The sequence below is a fragment of the Heterodontus francisci genome, chromosome 35 (genome assembly GCF_036365525.1).
Source record: "Heterodontus francisci isolate sHetFra1 chromosome 35, sHetFra1.hap1, whole genome shotgun sequence".
In the NCBI taxonomy this organism is placed as follows: Eukaryota; Metazoa; Chordata; class Chondrichthyes; order Heterodontiformes; family Heterodontidae; genus Heterodontus; species Heterodontus francisci.
This window is the reverse complement of record NC_090405.1, coordinates 20,606,562-20,618,092: the sequence shown is the minus strand read 5'-3', so window position 1 is coordinate 20,618,092 and position 11,531 is coordinate 20,606,562. Positions and strand designations below refer to the sequence as shown.

General features: G+C 43.3%; 1 non-coding gene across 1 annotated transcript; it reads right to left on the bottom strand.

Annotated features, from left to right (window-relative positions):
* trnat-agu (transfer RNA threonine (anticodon AGU)) lies at positions 1–74 on the bottom strand. Its single transcript has one exon. It is a non-coding gene; the product is annotated as a tRNA-Thr (tRNA).
* Positions 75–11,531: the final 11,457 nt, after the last annotated feature.

The following is an 11,531-nucleotide window of genomic DNA, read 5'->3' as shown; positions in this document are numbered from 1 at the left end:
AGGCTCTGCTGGGAGTTGAACCCAGGCTCTTCTGTTTACTAGACAGGTGCTTTAACCAACTAAGCTACAGAGCCAAATCACAAATGCTTGTGTAGTTGAAATCAGAGGAGGATCTGTTTATTCTCATCACACGTCTCCACTGGTCACAACATATTTTAACTTTTCCTACTTACTGATACAGTCATATACTCTATTTTTCCCAAAACTGAGAATGGAGGTGGAGGGGCGACATGATAGAGGTTGACAAAGTTATGAGTGGCAGAGACAGAGTGGATAGTCAGAAGCTTTTTCACAGGGCGGCAGAGTCAGTTACGAGGGGACATAGGTTTAAGGCAAGAGGAGCAAAGTTTAGAGGGGATGTGCGAGGCAAGTTCTTTACACAGAGGGTGGTGAGTGCCTGGAACTTGCTGCCGGGGAAGGTGGTGGAAGCAGGGAAGATAGCAACGTTTAAGAGGCATCTTGACAAATACATGAATAGGATAGGAAGAGAGGGATATGGTCCCCTGAAGTGCAGAAGGTTTTAGTTTAGACAGGCATCAAGATCGGCGCAGGCTTGGAGGGCCGAATGGCCTGTTCCTGTGCTGCACTGTTGCTTGTTCTTTGTACATAGATAACACGTTTATAGATGTGGTCACCCCACAGCTTAAGAGTATGCAGGGAGAGAGGGAATGGGTGACCACCAGGCAGTCAAAAAGAATCAGGCAGGTAGTGCAGGACACCCCGAGTGCGTCTCACTCTCCAGCAGGTATTCAGTTCTGAATACAGAGGACAATGATGCTTCACCTGGGGAGTGCAGCCGGAGCCAAGTCCATGACACCATGGGTGACTCAGCAGCAAAGGGGAGTACAGGGAAGACTGGAAAAGCCATAGTGATAGGTGATTCAATCGTCAAGGGAACAATCAGGTGTTTCTATGGCCACAGACGTGAATCCAGGAATGGAGTGTTGGCTCCCTGGTGCCAGGGTCAAGGATGTCATTGAGCAGTTGCAGAGCACCCTGAAGCGGGAGGGTGAACAGCCAGCAGTGGTAGTCCACATCAGAACCAACAACATAGGTAGATATAAGGATGTTGTGCTGCAGTCAGAACTTAGGGAGTGAGGTAAGAAATTAGCAAGCAGGACATCAAAAGTAATAATCTCCGGATTACTCCCAGTGCCACGTGCAAGTGAGTACAGGAATAGATGGATAAGACAGATGAATGTACAGGAATAGATGGATAAGACAGATGAACGTGTGGCTGGAAAAATAGTGCAGGAGGGAGGACTTTCGATTTTTGGGACAGGTTGGACGGGTTGCACCTGAACCGAGCCAGGACGGAGTTCCTTGCAGGATGTTTTGCTAGTGCTGTTGGGGAGGGTTTAAACTAGTTTGGCAGGGAGATGGGGACTGGAAGGTAGAGTCAGATCAGAAATGAAAATGGAAGGCAGAAAATTAATGGAGTCTGGAAGAGAGAGGAAACACTGATTAGAAAATTCAAAACAAAAAATGTTGGCAGTGCTCAAGGATATCTAAATCAATGCAAGGAGTATAGCAAATGAAGCAGATGAGCTCAGGGCACAGTTAGACACATGGCAGTATGATATCATAGCTATTACAGAAACATGGCTAAAGGAGGGACAGGCATTGCAGCTCAATCTTCCTGGTTACAGGGTTTTCAGACGTGAGAGGGAAGGGGATAAAAAAGGAGGGGGAGTGGCAATTTTGGTCAAAGAAACTATTACAGCTGTGAGGAGGGATGATATGTTGGAAGGTTTATCAAATGAGACCGTATAGATTGAGCTGAGGAACAAAAAAGAGGCAATCACACTGCTGGGAGTGTACTATAGACCCCTAAACAGTCAGAGGGAGATGGAAGAGCAGATATGTAGGGAAATCTCTGAGAAGTGCAAGAACAATAGGGCAGTAACAGTGGGGGATTTGTACCACCCAAACATTAACTGGGATACTTTTTGTGTAGAGGGAATTGAGGGAGCAGAATTCTTGAGGTGCATTCAGGAGAACTTTTTTAGCCAATATGTAGCAAGTCCAACAAGAGAGGGTGAAGTATTAGACTTAGTTTTAGGAAATGAAGAGGGGCAGGTGGAAGGAGCGGCAGTGGGACAGCATTTTGGTGGTAGTGATCATAATTCAGTCAGTTTTAATATAATTATGGAAAGGACAAGGACAGAACAGGAGTTAGAGTTCTCAATTGGGGCAAGGACAACTTTACTAAGCTGAGGAGTGATTTACTGAAAGTGGACTGGAAACAGGTATTTGAAGGTAAATCAGTGTCAGAGCAGTGGGAAGAATTCAAAGGGGAGATTCCAGGGGTTCAGAGTCAACATGTTCCCACAAAAAAAAGGGTGGGAAGGCCAAATCCAGAGCCCCATGGATGTCAAGGAGTTTATGGGTATTATAAGGCAGTAACGGAAAGCTTATGCCCGACTCAGAGAACTGAATACTACAGAAAGCCGAGAGGAGTATAGAATGTAGAGGGGGGAAATCAACATTGAAATTAGGAAAGCTAAGAGAGGGCATGAAAGAATATTGGCAATCAAAATCAAGGTTCGCACAAAGATGTTTTATCAATACATTAACAGAAAAAGGATAACGAAGGAAAGAGTAGGGCACAGAAAAGACCAAAAAGGTAACCTATGTGTAGAGCAGAAGATGCTGGCATTGTTCTGAATAAATACTTTGCATCTGTCTTCACAAAAGAGGGGGAAGATGCATATATTGTAGATAAGGAAGAGGGGTGTGAAGTATGGATGTGATCCATACAGAGGGAGAGAGGACATATTAATGGGATTAGTCCATATGAAAGTTGATAAATCACGAGGGCCGGATGGAATGCACCTCAGGCTGTTAAAAAGAAGCAAGAGAGGAAATAGCAGAAGGGCTGATCATCATTTTCCAGACCTCACTGGATACAGGTGTGCTAATGGAGGATTGGAGGACGGCTAACCTTGTACCTTTGTTTAAAAAGGGAGTGAGGGAGACCAAATAATTACAGGCCAGTCAGTCTAACATCAGTAGTGGGCAAATTATTGGAATCTATTCTGAGAGACAGGATAAAATGTTACTTCGAAAGGCACAGATTAATCAAGGATAGTCAGCATGGATTTGTTAAGGGAAGATCTTGTCTGCCCAACTTGATCGAAATTTTGAAGAATTAAGAAGGAAGATAGATGAGGGTAGTGCAGTTGATGTAGTCTACATGGATGTAAATGTAGGGGGTATGAGTTTGCAGATGGCACAAAGATTGGCTGTGTGGTAAATAGCAAGGAGGATAGCTGTAGGCTGCAGGAAGATCTTCATGGTCTGGTCAGATGGACAGAAAAATGGCAAATGGAATTCAATTCAGAAGTGTGAGTTGATGCACTTGGGGAGGTTAAACAAGGCAAAGGAATACACAATCAATTGGAGAAGACTGAGAGGTGTAGAGGAAGTGAGGGACCTTGGAGTAAATGTCCACAGATCCCTGAAGGTAGCAGGACAGGTCGTTAAGGTGGTAAGAAGGCATATGGAATTCTTTCCTTTATTAGCCGAGGTATAGATTTAAGAGCAGGGAGGTTATGCTGGAACTGTATAAATCATTAGTCAGGCCACAATGAATACTGTATGCAGTTCTGATCACCTTATTACAGAAAGGATGTAATTGCACTAGAGAGGGTACAGAGGAGATTCACGAGAATGTTGCCGGGATTGGAAAAATGCAGCTATGAGGAAAGACTGGATAGGCTGGGGCTGTTCTCCTTGGCACAGAGAAGGCTGAGGGGAAATCTCATTGAAACATACAAAATTTTGAGGTGCCTGGATAGAGTTGAAGTGAAGGGCCTATTTACCTTAGCAGAGAGGTCAGTGACTGGGGGAAATAGATTTAAAGTGATTGGTAGAAAGATTACGGGGGAGATGAGGAAAAGTTTTTTTCAGCCAGAGGGTGGTGGGGGTTTGGAACTCACTGCCTCAATTCATTCAAAAGAAGTCGGGATATACACTTCAAGTGCTGTAATCTGCAGGGCTACAGACCAAATGCTGGAAGGTGGAATTAGAATGGGTGGAAAGTTTTTCATCTGGCACAGACACGATGGGCCAAGTGGCCTCTTTCTGTGCCTTAAACTTTCTTTGATTCTATGATACTATAATTACCCAGCTGTTGTAATGGAACTTGAACTTGTTTCTCTGGACCATTAGTGGAGACTTCAGGATTACTCGTCCTGTAATGTCACCACAAAACCACCATACCGCTGTATGAGATTTTTTACTGGTTTGTTCTGTGGATTTCAGTCTACACAAATGGAATTGATAATCTATTTCACACTGATAATGTTTGAGATGTTTTTGGCTGGTAAATAATGTGTATCTCAGTCAACTGTATTTTTAAATTCCGCAGTCTGGGTGAGTTCAGGCATCTAATTTACATCACAGTTTGCACTTTCTATCAGCATTACTTAATCTAATACTGTTTTATTTTTGGACTGGCAATGTTTAGATCAATCTACACTCATGGAATTGATACTGTATTTCAGTTTGATATTGTATGAGTTTTTAGAATGGTATATAATATTTAGATCAATCTGCACTAATGGAATTGATTCTGTATCTTTCCATTTCACTGTGTGGGTGAGTTCTGAACTGGTATCTAATTTGTGTCTCAGGTTACAATATCTTTCAGCACCTTAGAAACTTTCTCTGTAATGAATGTTGAACTTGTATGTAACTTGTATCTCAGGGTACACTATGGGGATGTTTAAACATCCTTTATCATGAATGGATGTGAGCTTTGAGTATGGTATTTAATTTAAATCTCAGGGTGCAGCATTACGTTAGATTCTGTGCCATTCAATCAATACTGTGTGCCAATTCTATCTGATATTTAATTGATAGCTAAGTCTGCATTATATTTAGATTGACACATTGTATTTCAATCTGTTAATGTGTGTGATTTTGACCTGGGATTGATGTATCTGACTGTCAATGGGACTGAATTGGGGTGAAATGGAAACAACTTATTTTTCTCCTGCTTTGTTTGATTGTTGGATTGAAAATGTGTCTCTGGAACTCAGGATCAATGTGGGCCTGACTACTTCTGCAGTCTGAGACTAGGGAACTGATGAACTGTCTATCCCTCTGTACTCTGAGTGATAATGTACCTACTGTGTGTGAGAGGAGTTGGCTGCACTGTTCCTTGTGCCTCGAGTGCAGCAACCATCACATTCATCACGATACCTTCAAGTATTTGCCTGTATGAAGAAAAAATATGTCTTAACTCAAGAACAGGGGAGGTGCAAAATATCAAAGAGGTGAATTTAATTTCGCAATTAATAATCATTAAAAACACCCACAAATGAAAACCAGTGTCAGTATCTGTCTCCACTGAAGTACTGAAGCTCCCAGCTCCTGCATCACAAGTGTTCTGGGCAGATCCATCCAGACAAAACACTGCACTGGGATCGTCCCAACTGCTCGATGCTCTACACATATTTCCAGCCATCCTGCTTCATTTGCACAAATAAAAAAAAATAAAGCCTCAATTCCTTTCTTCCCATACAGTTGTTCCACCTCCCCTTAAATGCATCAATACTATTCGCCTCGACCTCTCCCTGTGGTTGTAAATTCCAGATTCTAACCACTCACTACATAAATACATTTTTCATGAATTCCTCATTGGTTTTATGAATGTCGATTTTATATTTTTGGCTCTTGTTTCAGACACCACCACAAGTGGAAACATGTCTCCGTGTATTCTATAGAAGCCCTTCACTATTTCCTCACTTTTTTCATTTGTTAGTGTGATGTAGGCATCACTGGCTATGCCAGCATTTATTGCCCATTCCAAATTGCCCTTGACAAAATGGTGGTGAGCTGCCTTCTTGAGCTGATGCAGTCCTTGAGATGTAGGAATTCCAACGGTGCTGTTTGGAAGGGAGTTCCAGGATTTTGACCCAGCGACAGTGCAGGAATGTTGATATAGTTCCAAGTCAGGATGGTGTGTGGCTTGGAGGGGAACTTGCAGGTGGTAGTGTTCCCATGCATCTGCTGCCCTTGTCCTTGTTGGTGGTAGAGGTTCCAGGTTTGGAAGGTACTGTCGAAGAAGCCTTGGTGTGTTGCTGCAGTGCATCTTTTAGCTGGTACGCACTGCTGCCACTGTGCATCAGTGGTGAATGGAGTGAATATTGAAGGTGGTGGATGTGGGCAATCAAACAGGCTACTTGAGTGTTGTTGGAGCTGCACTCATCCAGGCAAGTGGGCAGTATTCTATCACACTCCTGACTTGTGCCTTGTGAATGGTGGACGGATGTGGGGAAACAGGAGGTCAGTTACTCGCCGCAGAATTCCTAGCCTCTGACCTTGCTCTTGCAGTCACAGCACTTATATGGCTGGTCCAGTTCAGTTTCTGGTCAATGGTAACCAATGGTCAATGTTAATGGTGGGGGATTCAGTGATGGTAATGCCATTGAACATCAAGGGGAGATGATTAGATTCTCTCTTGTTTGAGATGGTCATTGCCTGGCACTTATCTGATGCCAATGTTACTTGCCACTTATCAGCCCAAGCCTGGATGTTGTGCAGGTCTTGCTGCATCTGGACATGGGCTGCTTCAGTATCTGAGGAGTCATGAATGGTGCTGAACATTGGGCAATCATCAGAAAACATCCACACTTCTGGCCTTGTGATGGAGGGAAGGTCGTTGATGAAGCTGCTGAAGATGGTTGGGCCTAGAACACGAGCCTGAGGAATTCCAGCTGTAATGGCCGGAGACTGAGATGATTGACCTGAACAACCACAGCCATCTTCCTTAGTGCTAGGTATGACTGCAAACAGCAGAGCATTTTGCCCCGATTTCTATTAACATTGGTTTTGCTAGGGCTGCCTTGTTGCCATACATGTCAAAGGCTGCCTTGATGTCAAGGGCAGTCACTCCCACCTCACAATGCAATGTTTCTTTAACTCTCAAATAAAAGCAAAAGTCTGCAGATGCTGGAAATATGAAATAAACAAAAGTGCTGGAAATACTCAGCAGTTCAGGCAGCATTTGTGGAGGGAGAAACACAATTAACATTTCAGGTCTGTGTCCTTTCATTTTACAATATGCTTTATGTCCTGGTAGATAACAGTGCATTCAGTCTGTAGAAATGGAATTAATACTGTATCCTCCAGTCTGACCACTTGTGAGATTTGTGGAGTGGTGTGTAACATGTAGCTCAGTCTGCAGTCTGGTTACATTATTGAGATTAATTCTGTACTTTACAATCAGGGACTGTTTGTCTGTTCTATCTGACATTGAATTTGTAGTTCAGGCTGCTGTCTTGTGAGAGTGACACAGTGCCTTGCAATCTGATAGTGGGTGTGATTTTGGACTGGGATTGATGTATCTACCTGTCAGTGGGACGGAGTTGGGGTGAAATGGAAACAACTTCAGTCTGTCATGCTCTGTGTGACTGTTGGATTGACTGTTAGTCTCTGGAACTTGGGATCAGTGCCAGTCTGACTAGTACTGCTGGCAGTGATTGTGGAACTGATGTCTCTTTTCTCTCTGAATGATACTGTACTTACTGTGTGTGAGAAGCCGGCTGCACTTCCCCTTGTGCTGAGGCATCATTATATTTATTCTGCTTCCTTCAAGTATTTGCCTGTAGAAATAAAATGTATTTATTATAATTCAGGAAGAGGTGTGGTGGAAGTTACAAGAGAGACCAAAACAATCTTTGAATGAATAATCATTGTGAACAATCACAAAGGAAACCCAGCAACACAAACAGAGTCAGTGTCTGATTCCACTGCAGTCCTTCAGCCCCCAGCTACTGCAGACCAGGGGCTTTGGCCATTTTACAACAATTAAATGACATCCAGAAACAATCCACTGGGCCATGAATGGGACTGACCGACGGAACAGGGACTTTTACACAGGTCAGATTTCCAGTTCCCGCTCCCATGGACTAACCGTTCAGGCGAAACCAAACAGCCACTGTTTAAAATGTGTCCTTCACACTTCTCACCTGGTGCCTATAATAGATTCTCTTTGTGTAACTCCCCACATCCTGACTGTCCGCTTCTGTTTCCACACTTCACTGTCCAACAACAATAAACTGTGGGAACAGGCTGGATCGCTCTCTTTGCGCTGGCACGGACATGTTGGGCCGAATGGCCTCATTCTGCGCCGGAAATTTTCTATGTTTCTGTTTGCTGAATTGTTGCCTGAATCTGCGCCTCCGCTCCCCTCCCCCAGCACTGCCTGTGAGCGGAAGAAGATGGTTTAAAACAGTCGCGAATGGAGAGATCCCGTTCCCGGGGGAAGGAAGCAAACAGCAGCCTCCTTCCAGCAGCACATCGCTTTGGGAGCGTGTCCGCAGATAGACTCAGAGATCAGCATCGAGTCCGGGGCAAGTTCAGGGGCAGACGGGGGCTGTTTGTCAGAGGCGGAATGGAGAATCAACTGGTCCCGGAACATGGGGTGAGTGGGGGAAGGGAGAGGCCATTCTCAGGCTGTGTGTCGACGGGGAAAGGAGACAGAATGGGAAGAACCTGTTACTGCAGTGCAGTCAAACAATGATAATATTTGATTGACTGGGCTTCCTTTGTGGGGGCTCATTATTATTCGAGAGATTAAATTCATTAAAATCCTGTATCTTCTATCTCACCTGTATTTTAGTTATAAACATACTTTTGTTCAAACAGACAAATAATTGAATGAACCAGAATAAATGTGATGTTTCCTCCACCAAGTTACAAGGAAGAGTGTCACCAGCTCCTTCTCACACACAGTCCGGACATTATCATTCACAGAGCGCAGAGACACAGACAGGTCATCAGTTCCACAGTCTCAGACAGCAGAAATAGATCCAGAGACACATTTTCAATCCATCAATCAAACAGAACAGGAGAGACGGACGTTGTTTTCATGTCACCCCAACTCAGTACCACTGACAGGTAGATTCATAAATCCCAGTCCAAATTCTCACCCACTATCAAATTATCAGTGTGTCAATCCCACAATAGTGCAACCTCAGCTACAAATTAAATACACATCGAACTGACACATGGTTCCCTTTTCAAAGTTATAGAATTAAGGGCGGTGCAGTGGTTAGCACCGCAGCCTCACAGCTCCAGCGACCCGGGTTCAATTCTGGGTACTGCCTGTGTGGAGTTTGCAAGTTCTCCCTGTGTCTGCGTGGGTTTCCTCCAGGTGATCCGGTTTCCTCCCACATGACCAAAAGATTTACAGGTTGATAGGTAAATTGGCCATTATAAATTGCCCCCAGTATAGGTAGGTGGTAGGGAAATATAGGGACAGGTGGGGATGTGGTAGGAATATGGAATTAGTGTAGGATTAGTATAAATGGGTGGTTGATGGTCGGCACAGACTCGGTGGCCGAAGGGCCTGTTTCAGTGCTGTATCTCTAAACTAATATAATCTGAGATTCAAGTTAAATACCAGCCCAATATTTACATGTGATCAGTTTATTATCAGTATTAATTCCCATAATGTGTCCAGACATATACATTAGATACAAGTGCAAATCTGAAGTGCATAATCAGATTGAGAGATTCTGAAATATCGTATAACCTGAGATACAAACTCAGATTCCAGTTTAAAACTCATCCGGATTGTGAAACTAAAAGATACATTATAAATTTGATGAGTTTAGTCTGAGCTATAAATTACATACCAGTCCTGAAACCTCATAGTGTCAGATGGAAGATACTGTACAATTCCAGACTGAGCTCATTTTACACACAAGTCCAAGATTCTCCCTCAGAGTCAGACTGAATGGCATTGATCAAATTGATTAGTACAGCCTGAGTTACATTTGCACATCAATCCTGTATCAGATTGAAAGATACATTATCTTTCACTATTATGTTCACAGTGACAGATATTTAATACTTGGCAAAACTTCAAACATATTGTCTGCTTAAAACCGACCACATCTGTGGCCTGTTGCTCTGCTGACATTTTATGCAGAATGAATCCAGACTTGCAAACAGTCCCAGGGACGGAAGGTTATACAATGAATCCCCCACTCACGCAGAGTACCAGATACTGACAGATAAAGTGATGCTGATACACATGCTCAGTGCCAGATGCTGAAAAGTATAGGTTGATTATTGCACTCACTCACAGTACCTCAGCCTGAGTCATCTAAAGCAACCTAACACACAAATAGTAGCACTGAGAGATTGAGAAAGAGTCCAAAACTCACATAGAGTACCAGACACTGACAGAGACAAACTGAAAACTACACACACATGGATATGGGATTGGCTAACTCACAGAAAACAGAGAGTGGGGATAAATGGAGCATATTCAGATTGGCAAACTAATAATAACTGTAACCAATGGAGTGCCACAGGTACAGTGCTGGGGCCTCAACTATTTATGGTCTATATTAATAACTTGAGTGAAGGGACCAAGTATATTGTTTCCAAATTTGTAGATGGTACAAAGATAGGTAGGAAAGAAAGTTGTGAGGAGGACAAAATGTGTCTGCAAAGAGATATAGATAGGTTAAGTCAGTGGGAAAACATTTGGCAGATGGAGTATAATATGGGGAAATGTGAGATTGTCTACTTTGGCAGGTAGAATAGAAAAACAGAATATTATTTACATAGAGAGAGACTGCAGAATGCTGCTGTACCAAGGAATCTGGGTGTCCAGGTACATGAATTACAAAAATGTTAGCATGAAGGTATAGCAAGTAATTAGGAAGGCAAATGGAATGTTGGCATTTTTAGCAAGGGGAATGGAGTTTAAAAGTAAGGAAGTTTTGCTATAACTTTACAGGGGATTAGTGACATCCCAATTCCATACAGTTTTGGTCTCCTTACATAAGGAGGAATATACTTGCATTGGAATCAGTTCAAAGAAGGTTCACTCGACTGATTGCTGGGATGTTGGATTGTCTTATGAGAAAAAGTTGAGCAGGCTGGGCCTATACTCACTGGAGTTTAGAAGATTGAGTGGTGATCTTATTGAAACCTGTAAGATTCTCAGTGGGCTGGACAGGTAGATGCTGAGAGGACGTTTCTCCTTGTGGGGGATTATAGAATTAGGGGCCAGAGTTTAAGATAAGCAGTCGCTCTTTCAAGAAGGAGCTGAGGAGGAATTTCTTCTCTGAGAGGGTTGTTAATCTTTGGAATTCTGCTCTCCAGAGGACTGTGGAGGCTGTGTCATTGAATATATTCAACGCAGCGATAGACAGGTTTTTGATCGACAACAGAGTCAATGGTTATGGGGGCAGGCAGGAAAGTGAAGTTATGGCCACAATCAGAACAGCCATGATCTTATTGAGTGGCAGAGCAGGCTTGATGGGCCAAATGGTCTACTCCTGTCCTATTTCGTATCTTCTTATGTTCTTACACACACACACACACACACACACACACACACACACACAACCAATGTGTGGCGGATCTAGAATTTATCCCACTTTCATACACAATACCAGTGACTGAAAGGTACAGAATTAATCCCACAGATAGATACAGTACCACCGACAGGTACAGAATGAATCCCATGCTCACAGTCAGCACCCGGGATCGAAAGATAC